The following is a 14,070-nucleotide window of genomic DNA, read 5'->3' as shown; positions in this document are numbered from 1 at the left end:
GGCCTCCGGGGCCCTGAGAACGCGGGCGGCGGCCTTCCCCTCCCCCGTCGCGGGCGGCTGGCCTGGAGACTGCGGGCGCCGGCTGCGCTTCCTCCGCTGCAGCTGCTTCCCGCACGGGGACCAGGGTCGCGCTGGGCGGGCCGCACTCCTTGAAGTTGGACCCGCATAACAATCTGAGCTGCCGCGGGGCTGCGGGCTCGCCCAACCCCCCACCCCCGGCCGCTGGCGGGTCCCCTGCAGCCTAGAGGCCGGGCGCCTGGACTAGTTGGGGAAAACGGGGCCAGAGGTGGGGGAAGGACTGCGGCCAGAGGCTCGGATCCTCGTCCCTCAGTGCTGCTCTTCCTGGGGCTGCCCTAGCCCTGTCCATGGGATTGGGGGTTGGGGACTGGGGGTCGGGGGAGAACCAGGAGTTAGTAGGACTGGACACTTGCAGGAAGGTGGCCTGGGGATTTTGTTAGTGCACCCGCCCCTCCCCCCCTATAAATTTTTAACACTCCAGATAGATTTGCAAGATACAAGAAGCATTATTCGAAAAAAGGGATACTGTAATCCTAGCACTCTGGGAGGCCGAGGCGGGAGGATCGCTCAAGGTGAGGAGTTCGAAACCAGCCTGAGCAAGAGCAAAATCCCATCTCTACTAAAAATAGAAAGAAAATTAATTGGCCAACTAAAATATTTAGAAAAAATTAGCCGGGCATGGTGGCCCGTGCCTGTAGTCCCAGCTACTCGGGAGGCTGAGGCAGAAGAATCGCTTGAGCCCAGGAGTTTGAGGTTGCTGTGTGTTAGGCTGATGCCATGGCACTCTAGTCTAGGTAACATAGTGAGACTCTATCTCAAAAAAAAAGAAAGAAAAAAAAAATAGCGACACATATTATTTAATTGGGTGCGTTGAGCTCCTCTTAAAGGTCAAGAGTGGGGAGCTCTGAGGTTGTACGGCTGTTAACCAGCAGCTGTGTTTCAGGCCAGAAGTAGCGGCACTTCAGAAGGATGGGAGTCACTGTGTTGACCTCAGTGGGTGTTAAGTGCTTTGGAATTCTACCAGATACAGTTAAAAGTCCTCTTTTCAAGGTATTGTATTACTTTTCCTAGAAGTTATGCTCTATCATTAAGTGGTAATAAGCTACTGAAATAGGCAGGTGTCAGTTTTGCCTTTCAATTTAGCAGGAATTACATCCTCTGGTCCAGAGATGGCACAGGGGTGGTGAGTACAACCACCATTGAAAAGATGGGCTGAAAACATGGAAGAGGTTCACCAGTCAAGCAAAAGTCTCTACTACTTTTTGTGCGATGACTGATAAATAAGATTAATCATACTAATAGCAAATATGCAAGTGTTTAACATAATAGTCTACTATATTATAACAAACATTACTAAATAGACATTTACCAAATTCCAGAAATTAGAGTTTTAATGCAATATTTTCCCCCTAAATAGGAAAGAAAATGTGTAGTGCTTTCTTTTAAAAGATTTTATTCTCAGGATATTTATAATAATCCATAATATTTATTCATTATAATTGCCACATACAGATCAATAGTAATGTACCAGCTTGATTAAAGATTTATAGTACCAAACATCCTTCCTTCATAACAATATCATAACGTGTAATCATTTATTTTTGTGATTATATGATGGTCTCCCCTACTCCACTGTAAGCTCTCTGACAGCAGGGACCATGCCTGTTCTGTTCAAGGATGGATGTCCAGGGCCAGCACTTGTGTGCACTTAGTGGCTACTTTAATATTTGCTGTATACATGAATGAACTTAGTGGAAAGGGTTTTGAAAGGGAAGATAATGATTTTTGTTTTGAATGTGTGAGTTTGAGGTATTGGTGCTTCATTCCAGTGGAGTCCATTCATTGCAAGGCCAGTTTCCCATCTCACTATTCCTTTAAACAGCATGTTCAATTCACACATTCAAAAATGGGCCCTCTGGCTCTTTCCAATTTATAAGGCCATCATTTATACCTACCTTATTTGCCTGGGGTTGAGGAGATGAGCACAGTAATAATGTTTGAAATGGCCTTTACTGTGGCAATATATAAAATACACCCTCCTCTCCCCTCTTAGGCACTTACCCCTTCTCCATAACTTTAAATGTGATTCTCTTTTCCCCAATCCTTAGAAAAACTGTCCCATTTACCTCAGCCTGAAAATAGACCAGTATCTGGTCACATGCCATCCCAATTCTAGGACTTTGCTGTAAACTTCCTTAACTGTTCAGTGACCAGTAAGAGCAGAAATGTAGGACCACCTAGTATGTTTCTATCCTATTTATGATCTGGGCAGCTTTTTGTAAGGAGAGTGAATAAAATCTCTCCCTATTCTCATAATTAGGGTTGTCAGATAAAATATAGGACATCCAATTGAGTATAAATTTCAGAGAAACAATGAATAATGTTTTAGTATAGCCCATGGAATATTTGGGATATACTTATACTAAAATAATTATTGTTTATTTGAAATTCAAATTGAATTAGGCATCCTGAATTTTTATTTGCTCAATCTGGCAACCCTACCTATAATATAACTAACTTCAGAGGCTCATGCTCCATGCTATCTATTTGCTTTTATTAAGAATTTAAGGCAGGGGATGGTGGCTCACGCCTGTAATCCTAGCACTCTGGGAGGCCGAGGCGGGAGGATTGCTCGAAGTCAGGAGTTCAAAACCAGCCTGAGCAAGAGCAAGACCCCGTCTCTACTATAAATAGAAAGAAATTAATTGGCCAACTAATATATATAGAAAATATTAGCTGGGCATGGTGGCACATGCCTGCAGTCCCAGCTATTCGGGAGGATGAGGCAGAAGGATTACTTGTGCCCAGGAGTTTGAGGTTGCTGTGAGCTAGGCTGATGCCACGGCACTCACTCTAGCCTGGGCAACAAAGTGAGACTGTCTCAAAAAAAAAAAAAAAAAGAATTTAAGCCAGATCAGGTAGCTCACACCTGTAATCCAATCCTAGCACTCTGGGAGGCCAAGCGGGAGGATCACTTGAGGTCAGGAGTTTGAGACCAGCATGAGCAAGAGCGAGACATGCTCTCCCCCCACACACTAAAAAAAAATTAGAAAGAATTTAACATAGTCCTTTGTTGTTTTGTGTGTTGTTTTTTTTTTTGAGACAGAGTCTCACTCTGTTGCCTAGGTTAGAGTGCCATGGCATCAGCTTAGCTCATAGCAACCTCAAACTCCTGGGCTCAAGCAATCCTACTGCCTTAGCCTCCCAAGTAGCTGGGACTACAGGCATGTGCCATCATGCCAGACTAATATTTTTTTCTATATATTTTTAGTTGTCCAGCTAATTTCTATTTTTTTAGTAAAGTTGGGGTCTTGCTTTTGCTCAAGCTGGTCTTGAACTCCTGAGCTCAAACAATCTGCCCACCTCGGCCTCCCAGAATGCTAGGATTACAGACGTGAGCCACCTTGCCCGACCAACATAGTCTTTTGTGTCATTTATTGCAAACTAATACTATTGTACATAACTATATAATAAAAACATTTAGTCAACCTCGGTGACCATATATGAGCTTTGCTTTTTTTTTTTTTTTTTTTTTTACCAGAATCAGGTTGGGAAGAGCTTTGCTTTTTTCATAAAGGTATTTAAAGTGAAAAAGCCAGTGTACTTAGGTTTAAAGTAGCAGATGAAATTACTCCTGAGTAATTGTGCCACTGCAGAGAATGTGTAGACAAAGAGGGAGAGGGGTGAAAAATTCATATTTTTCTTACCTAGACCCAAAAACTTATGTGTATTAACATTCATATTCAGGAATCCTTGAAACATTGTTTTAGAAATTTCATTCTGGAAACACTAAGATATGGAAATTGCCTAACACAAGAACTCTTACTTAATTGCTTTACCATGGATCGTATACTGGTCAAATGTAGAGTTCCCAAAAATTCATTTACTCCTTGTCTTCTATTTTGTTTGGCTCAAATGTCACTGAAGAAAGAGCAAGGAACCTTTAATAACTGACTAAATGCTAAGGAAATGCTCAAACGTCAGAAATTGTGTGGGGTTTTTTTAACTAAGAAAATACTAAGCCCCTTCTCAAACTTTTATTAAATTTTAGTACATTAGGCCGGGCGCGGTGGCTCACGCTTGTAATCCTAGCACTCTGGGAGGCCGAGGCGGGCGGATTGCTCAAGGTCAGGAGTTCAAAACCAGCCTGAGCGAGACCCCGTCTCTACTATAAAAATAGAAAGAAATTAATTGGCCAACTAATATATATATATAAAAAATTAGCCGGGCATGGTGGCTCATGCCTGTAGTCTCAGCAACTCGGGAGGCTGAGGCAGTAGGATTGCTTAAGCCCAGGAGTTTGAGGTTGCTGTGAGCTAGGCTGACGCCACGGCACTCACTCTAGCCTAGGCAAGAAAGCGAGACTCTGTCTCAAAAAAAAAAAAAAAAATTTTAGTACATTAAATGCTACATATGAATACTAATATGCTCAGAAATTTTTTTCCTAAAAATATTTTCAACTTTAAAATAAATTGCTACTATATAGATAAGAGATATTAATTCAGGCAAAGATCAATGCCTCAAATATACATATAAGTTAACTGTAACATTTAAATTTTAAAGGATAAGTTATTTATTGGTCATCTCAAATAGATAGCAGTCAATTACAATGTTGGAAAAAAAAGACACATTTATTCAATACAAATTTCTCCAACAATATCTATAGGACATATGCCCTTTATTTATTTATTTATTATTTTTTTTTTTTTAATTTTTTTTTTTTGAGACAGAGTCTCACTTTGTTGCCCAGGCTAGAATGAGTGCCATGGCATCAGCCTAGTTCACAGCAACCTCAAACTCCTGGGCTCAAGCGATCCTCCTGCCTCAGCCTCCTAAGTAGCTGGGACTACAGGCATGTGCCACCATGCCCGGCTAATTATTTCTATATATATTAGTTGGCCAATTAATTTGTTTCTATTTATAGTAGAGACGGGGTCTCGCTCTTGCTCAGGCTGGTCTTGAACTCCTGACCTTAAGCGATCCTCCAGCGTTGGCCTCCCAGAGTGCTAGGATTGCAGGCGTGAGCCACCACGCTCAGCCCCTTTCATTTTTTAATAACAATTTTTTTTTTTATAAAATTGAGGTATAACTGACATACCATAAGATTCACCCTTTTGAAGCGTACAGTTCAGTGGTTTTTAGTATATTCACAAAGCGGTACAACCATCACCACTATCTAATTTCAGAACATTTCATCACCCACCAAAAAAGCCCATACACATTAGCAGTCACTCTCCCTTCCTCCCTGACAACTACTAATCTAACTGCTGTCTCTATGGATTTGCCTATTCTGCATATTTTACATGAGTGGAATCATACAATAGATGGCTTTTGTCTGGCTTCTTTCATTTGGCATAATGTTTTCAAGATTGACCCATATTGTAGCATGTATCAGTACTCCATTCTTTTTTTAGACCAAATATACATATTTGGATATTGTATATTGTTAATCATTCATTAGTTGATGGGCATTTGGGCTGCTTTCACTTTTTGGCTGTTATGAATATTACCTCTATTAACATTTGTATACAAGTTTTTGTGTAGACAATGTTTTTATTTCTTTTGGGTATAAACCTAGTACGGCAATAGCTGGGTTATATGGTAACTTTATGTTTAACTTTATGAGGAAGTGCCAAACTGTTTTTCATACCAGCTGACCATTTTACATTCCCACAGGCAATGTATGAGGGTTCTTATTTTTCCACATCTCTGCCAATGTTTTTTATTATAACCATACTAGTAGTTGAAGTGATTTGCAATTCCCTGATGGCTATTGATGTTGAGCACATTTTCATGTACTTATTGGACATTTACATATCTTTGTTGGAGAAATGTCTATTTAGATCCTTTGCCCATTTTTAAATTGAGTGTTTGTCTTTTTATTCCAAGTTAATAAGAGTTCTTTACATATTCTAGATACAATTTCCTTATCAGACATATGATTTGTAAATATTTTTTCCCATTCTTTGGGTTGTCTTTTCACTTTCTTTTTTTTTTTTTGCAGGGATCATGCTAATCTTCTCTGTATCATTCCAATTAGTATATATGCTGCCAAAGCAAGCACTCACTCTCTTTTTTTTTTTTATTTCGGCATATTATGGGGGTACAAATTTTAAGGTTTCAATAAATGCCCTTCCCCACACACACAAGTCCGACCTTCCAGTGTGACCATCCCCCTGACGGTGCACGTCTCACTCATTATGTATGTATATACCCACCCCCTCCCCCCTCCCCCCTCCCCCCTGCATAATACCCAATTACTGTAGTTCCTATGTGTCCACTTAGGTGCTGCTCAGTTAATACCAGTTTGCTGGTGAGTATATGTGGTGCTTGTTTTTCCATTCTTGGGATACTTCACTTAGTAGTATGGTCTAACCAGCTCTAACCATGAAAATATAAGATGAAGCACTCACTCTCTTGATTGTTTTCTTTGAAGCACAAAATTTTTAATTTTGATAAGCCCCAATTATATATTTTTTTCTTTTGTCATTTTTGCTTTTCATGTCATATCTAAGAAACCACTGCCTAATACAAGGTCACAAATGTTTACTCGATATTTCTTCTAAGAGTTTTATAGTTTTAGATCTTACAGTTATATATATGATTCATTTTGAGTTAATTTTTGTATATGGTGTGAGGTAGGGGTCCAACTTCATTCTTTTGCATGTGGATATCCTGTCATCCCAGCACCATTTGTTTAAAGGATGATTCTTTCTTCCATTGAATTACTAGTATATAGACATACAGTAGATTTTTATATATTGACTTTGTACCCTGCTTAACCTATTTATTAGCTTAATAGTTTTTTTATGGCTTCCTTAAATGTTCTATGTACAAATCATGTCATCTGTTAAAAGAAATAGTTTTACTTCTTTTTTAATCTGGGTGCCTTCTATATCTTTTTCTTGCCTAATTGCCTTGACTAGAACCTCTACTACAATGTTGAATGGAAGTAGTAAGAGCAGATATCTTGTCTTATTTCTTATATTAGGGGGAAGGTTTTAGTCTTTTAGTTATCATTTAATATTATGTTAGCTATGAATCTTATGCAGATACTGTTTATTAGACTACAGAAGTTTTCTTCTATTCCTAGTTATAGAATACTTTTATCATGAAAACGTGTTGGATTTTGTCAAATGGTTTTTGTTTATTAAGATGATCATATGGCTCACACCTGTAATCCTAACACTCTGGGAGGCTGAGGTGGGCGGATTGCTCGAGGTCAGGAGTTCGAAACCAGCCTGAGCAAGAGCGAGACCCCGTCTCTACTATAAATAGAAAGAAATTAATTGGCCAACTAATATATATATAGAAAAAATTAGTTGGGCATGGTGGCGTATGCCTGTAGTCCCAGCTACTCGGGAGGCTGAGGCAGGAGGATTGCTTGAGCCCAGGAGTTTGAGGTTGCTGTTAGCTAAGCTGATGCCACAGCACTCCAGCCCGGTCAACAGAGTGAGACTCTGTCTAAAAAAGCACAAGATGATCATATGATTTTTGTCCTATATTCTATTAGTATGGTGTATTATGTTGATTGATTTTCATATATTAAACCAACTTTTCATTCCTGAGATAAACCCTACTTGGTCATGGTGTATACTCCTTTTTGTATGTTGCTGGATTCACTTTGCTAATATTTTGTTGAGGATTTTTGTAACTATATTCATAAGGAATTTTGAGCTGCAGATTTTGTTTCTTGTGATTTCTTTGTCTGGTTTTGGTATAAGGATAATACTAGCCTCATAAAATGAGTTAGAAAGTACACCCTCCTCTATTTTTTACAAGAGTTTGTGAAGGATTAATATTAATTCTTTTTTATTTTTGTTTTTATTTTTTTATTAATGTTCACTACTATACAAATGAGGATGTTAATTCTTTTTTAAAGGTTTAGTATAATTCACAAGGGAAGCCATCTAGCCTGGGCTTTACTTTGCTTTGTGTGAAAGATTCTTTTTTTTTTTTGAGACAGACTCTGTTGCCCAGGCTAGAGTGCCATGGCATCATCCTAGCTCACAGCAACCTCAAACTCCTGGGCTCAAATGATCCTTCTGCCTCAGCCTCCTGAATAGCTGGGACTACAGGCATATGCCACCATGCCCGGCTAATTTTTTCTATATAATTTTAGTTGTCCAGCTAATTTCTTTCTATTTTTTTAGTAGAGGCGGGGGTCTTGCTCTTGCTCAGGCTGGTCTCCAACTCCAGGGCTCAAATGATCCAGCCGCCTCAGTCTCCCAGAGTGCCAGGATTACAGGCGTGAGCCACTGCACCCAGAAGGTGTGAAAGATTGTGATTGTTGGCCAGGTGTGGTGGCTCACACCTGTAATCCTAGTGCTCTGGGAGGCTAGCCAGGAGGATCCTTTGAGCTCAGGAGTTCAAGACCAGCCTGAGCAAGAGTGAGACCCCCTTCCCCGCCCCCGCCTCTAATAAAAAAACAGAAAGAAATTAGCTAGACAACTGAAAAAAAAAAAATATATATATATATAAAATGAGCCGGGCATGGTGGCGTGTGCCTGTAGTCCCAGCTATTCAGGAGGCTGAGGCAGGAGGACAGCTTGAGCCCAGGAGTTTGAGGTTGCTGTAAGCTAGGCTGATGCCATGACACTCCAACCTGGGCAACAGAGTGAGATTCTGTCTCAAAAAAAAAAAAAAGATTTTGATTGTTGATTCAATTTCTTTACTCATTATAGTTCTATTCATATTTTTTACTTCTTGATTCAGTTTTGGTAGTTCGTCTATTTCTAGAAATTTGTCTGTTTCATTCATCTAGTTTGTTGGCATGTTCATAGTGTTCCCTTATTTCTGCAAAGTTAGTAGTGATGTCACCTCTTTCATTCCTAATTTTAGGAATTTGAGTCATGCCTTTTTTTTCCCCCTGGTCAGTCTAGTTAGAGGTTTGTCAACTTTGTTGATATTTTGAAAGAACTTACTTTTGGTTTGTTGATTATATTGGTTTTTTCTTCTCTACTTCATTTATTTCTGCTCTAGTCCTTTTTTTTTTTTTTTTTTTTTTTTTTGAGACAGAGTCTCGCTTTGTTGCCCAGGCTAGAGTGAGTGCCCTGGCGTCAGCCTGGCTCACAGCAACCTCAAACTCCTGGGCTCAAGCGATCTTGCTGCCTCAGCCTCCGGAGTAGCTGGGACTACAGGCATGTGCCACCATGCTCGGCTAATTTTTTCTATATATATTAGTTGGCCAATTAATTTCTTTCTATTTATAGTAGAGACGGGGTCTCACTCTTGCTCAGGCTGGTTTCGAACTCCTGACCTTGAGTGATCCACCCGCCTCGGCCTCCCAGAGTGCTAGGATTACAGGCGTGAGCTACCGCGCCTGGCCTATTTCTGCTCTAGTCTTTACTATTTCCTTCCTTCTGTTGCTTTGGGTTTAGTCTCCTTTTTCTAATTACTGAAATTGTAAGGTTATCTGTTGTTTTTTGTTTTTGTTCTTTTTTTAGAGACAGGTTCCTCATTCTGTCACTGGGGTACAGTGGCATGATCACCGCTCACTGCAGCTTCAAATTCCTGGGCTCAAGCAATCTTCCCACCTCAGCCTCTCAAGTGGCTAGGACTGTGGACAAATGCCACCATGCCTGGCTAATTTTTTAATAGAAACAGGTCTCACCATGTTGCCCAGACTATTATTGAACTCCTAGCTACAAGCAGTCCTCCCACCTCAGCTTCTCAAAATGCTGGGATAATAGGCACAAGCCACTGCTCTCAGTCCTTTCTTCTTAAAATAGGTGTTTACAGTCATTAATTTATTTCAAACTTCATTTGAACTGCATCTCAAAAGTTTTTGTATATTATATGTTTGTTTTCACTCATCTGAAAGTATTTTGCAATTTCCCATGTGATATTTTTCCTTGACCCATTGGTTATTTAAGAGTGTATGGCCAGGCGAGGTGGCTCATGCCTGTAATCCTAGCACTCTGGGAGGCTGAGGCGGGAGGATTGCTCGAGGTCAGGAGTTCAAAACCAGCCTGAGCAAGAGCGAGACCCTGTCTCTACTATAAATAGAAAGAAATTAATTGGCCAACTAACATATATAGAAAAAATTAGCCGGGCATGTTGGCGCATGCCTGTCGTCCCAGCTACTCGGGAGGCTGAGGCAGGAGGATTGCTTGAGCCCAGGAGTTGGAGGTTGCGGTGAACTAGGCTGACACCACGGCATTCACTCTAGCCTGGGCAACAAAGCGAGACTCTGTCTCAAAAAAAAAAAAAAAAAAGAGTGTATATATATATATATATATATACCATGGAGTACTATTCAGCTCTAAGAAACAACGGTGATATAGCACACCTTGTATTTTCCTGGTTACAGCTGGTTAGACCACACTACTAAGTGAAGTATCCCAAGAATGGAAAAACAAGCACCACATGTACTCACCAGCAAACTGATATTAACTGAGCAGCACCTAAGTGGACACATAGGAACTACAGTAATTGGGTATTGTGCAGGGGGGAAGGGGGAGGGGGTGGGTATATACATACATAATGAGTGAGACGTGCACCGTCAGGGGGATGGTCACACTGGAAGGTCAGACTTGTGGGGGGAGGGGAGGAGAGGGCATTATTTGAAACCTTAAAATTTGTAACCCCATAATATGCTGAAATAAAAAAAAAAGAAAAAGAGTGTATTAAGGCTGGGCACAGTGGCTCATCTCATACCTGTAATCCCAGCACTTTTGGAGGACAAGTCCAAGGAGGATACCTTGAGGCCAGGAGTTCAAGAATAGCTTGAATAACATAGTGAGACTCCGTCTCTACAAAAAATTTAAAACATAGCCAGTGCAGTAGCCTGTGCCTATTGTCCTAGCTACTCTACTTGGGAGGCTAAGGCAGGACAATTGCTTGAGCCCATGCCACTCACTGCACTCCAGCCTGGGCAATAGAGTGAGACCCTGTGTAAAAAAAAAAAAAAAGTGGGCCGGGCACAGTGGCTCATGCCTGTAATCCTAGCACTCAGGGAGGCCAAGGCAGGTGGACCATTTGAGCTCAGGACTTTGAGACCAGCCTGAGCAAGAGCATGACCCCGTCTCTACTAAAAATAGAAAGAAATTAGCTGGACAACTAAATATATATAGAAAAATTTAGCCAGGCATGGTGGCACATGCCTGTAGTCCCAGCTACTTGGGAGGCTGAGCCAGGAGGCTTGCTTGAGCCCAGGAATTTGAGGTTGCTGTGAGCTAGGCTGATGCCACAGCACTCTAGCCTGAGCAACAGAGTAAGACTCTGTCTCAGAAAAAAACACTAAAAAGAATTTTAGTGTTTACCCATGAGTCACTGAAAGGGTTTTATTTTTATTTATTTATTTAAGAGTCCATAATATGCCTTTATTTTACAACTTATAAACAACTTTTAATTTGTCTTTCAAAGTTGATTATAATTGATGACTGCGTTTTAAAATACTTCTCTCACTGTCAGGTAGACAGTGAGGGATTCCAGGTCTCCTAGGGACCAAAGTTGGTGTTGTTGCCTCTATCTGGGTCCTGCCCAGCTCTAATTCTCCACACCTGGGGAAGGAGGGAATACCCTATGAATTTGCCAATCAGAATTTGGCATGCCAGCTGCAAAAGAACACAGAGGACTCTCTAGGCCACAGGCCAAGCCACACAGGTACTATAAAGTCTGGAAAGTGACCTAGAACCCACATGCATAGTGAAGGCTCAGGTCATGTGACTCCCAACTGTCTAATCAAAGTGGTTCCATGGTGACCTCTGAACCACAAGGAAGGTCTCTATCTAGATACTTTAAAATAGTATGCAGACCATAGCCAAGCTCTCTCTCTCTGTTCTTCTTTTTGCCTGCCCTGTTGAGATAATGGGTTTGGTCATTATCCATGGCATATGTATCATGCTCTGTAAACCTATATCTTGCTCTTGCCCTATGATCCTATCTTTTGCTCCTCAATAAACCTCATTTTCGTGCTGGCCTAACTTTGGCATGTCTGGTTGTTCTTCGACCATGGGCATGCCAAGAACCAACCATCTCAGACTAAAACCTAACATCATGTTTAGGAGAGGGGAAGAATTTAGCCCTTGATTTAAAAAACACACATACATGAGGGGAAGTGGTATTACTTTAACTACAAATAATATTCCACCATGATATTATTACTATAAATTTCCAAGCTGTTCTTCCAGATGTTTTTTTGGTGGCTGTAGCAGCTGAAAGCTTCATCACATTCAAAACAATTAATGCTTCTATTTTATTCATAGGTTCCCCAAGGTTCCTGTAGAACCACACCACCTTCTGTCATGGCACTCTGTAGTTGTTTCACTGATTCTGAGGCTGCCTCCCAACGGGTTGGTTGGTAGACCATGAAGTTGATTCCTGCCTCTAAGCATCTCTCTGCCAGCACCCATCCTATACTCTCATAAGCTACCATGTTTCTGGTACTATAAAGGTGTTTTTTAATAGCCCATTCACGAGTGGATGCTGAAACCACAACCTATCCATTTCAATGCTCAATGAGCACTTCTATATGATGCTGAGTCCTTACAATTCACAACCTGTGCCAGAATTCACAAGAAGGCCACACTGTCCCCCAACTCTGCTCTTTACAGATAAGAGCTCCACATTCCAGGGTTCCAGTTGGTGAACTCTGGGGCAACAGCTTCATTCTCCTGAGGGTCCACTTCAGGTTTCATTGTCAGTTTGGAACTGGTTGAGAGGGCTGCAAACCTACACTGGGCATGCACAACTTCAGGTCATCATGTTTGGGTCCTCAGGTCACATGGCTTAAGACTGACCACTGTCAGGTATACACACCCCAACTGAGCACTGGGAAGAAATGGGACAGAGCAAGATTCACAGTTTTGTCCTCAAGAGGGAGTGGTTGTCTTCCTCGAACCAAAAACTTTCCTATAAGGCCCACAGGAAAAACTGGCTCATCCCATCCAGGTTCAGGCCCCCAAATTTATACTCCTGAGCCCTGGAACAAAGCAGACTGACTTGAGTCATGTGCTCCAAACGAGCATTTAAGGAGGACAAGGAAGAGAGAATAAAGCTAAAACGGGATACTCATTCACAAATCCAGCTCAGGTCCAGCCCCTCCCACTACACCCCCACAACTCCAAGCTGCACCTTTCCAACCACCTTTCTAGAAAGCACTCACTGAAGGGTTTTTAACAGGGTTTACCTATGAGTCACTGAAGAGTTTTTAACAGGGTTTTAAAGGGCTTTATGGGATCAGATATGCATTTTATAAGATTATTTTGGCTACCGGGAGAAGAAAGGATTGGAGGAGACTGAGTAAATTTGAGTAGATGATTAGGAAGCTTTTGCTATAGTACAGGGAAGAGAAAAATGGCAGCTTGGATAAAGCTAGTGACAGTGGTGTTGGAGAGTAGAAACATTTAAAATTTAAATATAAAATTTGTTGATGCAGTAGAGAGGGTGGGGAATGAAGACCAAAACATCAGTGAAACACCTAGGTTTCTGACCAATATAACCATACACTGAGATGGGACTCCTAGAAAAGGCCCCGTTTTGAGGGGGAAAACCATAAGTTCAGTTATATACATATTGAATTTGAGGTGCCTCTGAGACTTCCAAGAAGAGTTGACAGATGGCATGAGCTCGGATGCATAAGGGAAGCTGCAGTTGTTGATATGGAAGTGCTTGGTGAAGTCTCAGGCATAGATGAAACTATTCAGGGAGTATAAGATGGGAAGGAAGGAGGGCCTAGGACTGAGTTGAAGGGATACTAAGGCTTGTTGCTTGGGCAGAGGAGGATACAGAAGGATGCTTGGGCAGAGGAGGATACTCTTGAGCAGAGTCAGAAGGTGTGGCCACAAGTATAAGAAAAAACTTAGTAAGCATGGTGTCACAGATGCTAGGACAAATAAGCATTTGAAGGAGAAGGCAATGGTTGTGTCAACTGTTGCTGAAAAATTAATAAGATGACTAAAAAATATTGGATTTTCTGACACCCAAATCTCACCAGTGAGAAAGTAGTGACCTCAATCAGAGCTCCTTCAGGGTTGCAATAGAGCAGGACCCCAGAAGGGAACTGGCTACACAGTGAGTGGAAGGAAAGGAAACAGAAGGGGACATAGG

At 41.3% G+C, this 14,070-nt stretch overlaps 1 non-coding gene and 1 pseudogene across 1 annotated transcript; both read right to left on the bottom strand.

The window, feature by feature from the left end:
* Positions 1-5,978: 5,978 nt before the first annotated feature.
* LOC142871679 (U6 spliceosomal RNA) lies at positions 5,979-6,080 on the bottom strand. The gene has a single exon (XR_012919902.1). It is a non-coding gene; the product is annotated as a U6 spliceosomal RNA (small nuclear RNA).
* Positions 6,081-11,930: 5,850 nt separating this feature from the next.
* On the bottom strand, positions 11,931-12,719 carry LOC142871532 (large ribosomal subunit protein uL18m pseudogene; annotated as a pseudogene).
* Between the last annotated feature and the right edge of the window lie 1,351 nt (positions 12,720-14,070).

This window comes from Microcebus murinus, chromosome 6, assembly GCF_040939455.1.
Source record: "Microcebus murinus isolate Inina chromosome 6, M.murinus_Inina_mat1.0, whole genome shotgun sequence".
NCBI lineage: Eukaryota > Metazoa > Chordata > Mammalia > Primates > Cheirogaleidae > Microcebus > Microcebus murinus.
Note: the sequence above shows the minus strand (reverse complement) of the source record. Positions and strands in the feature narration are given on the sequence as shown.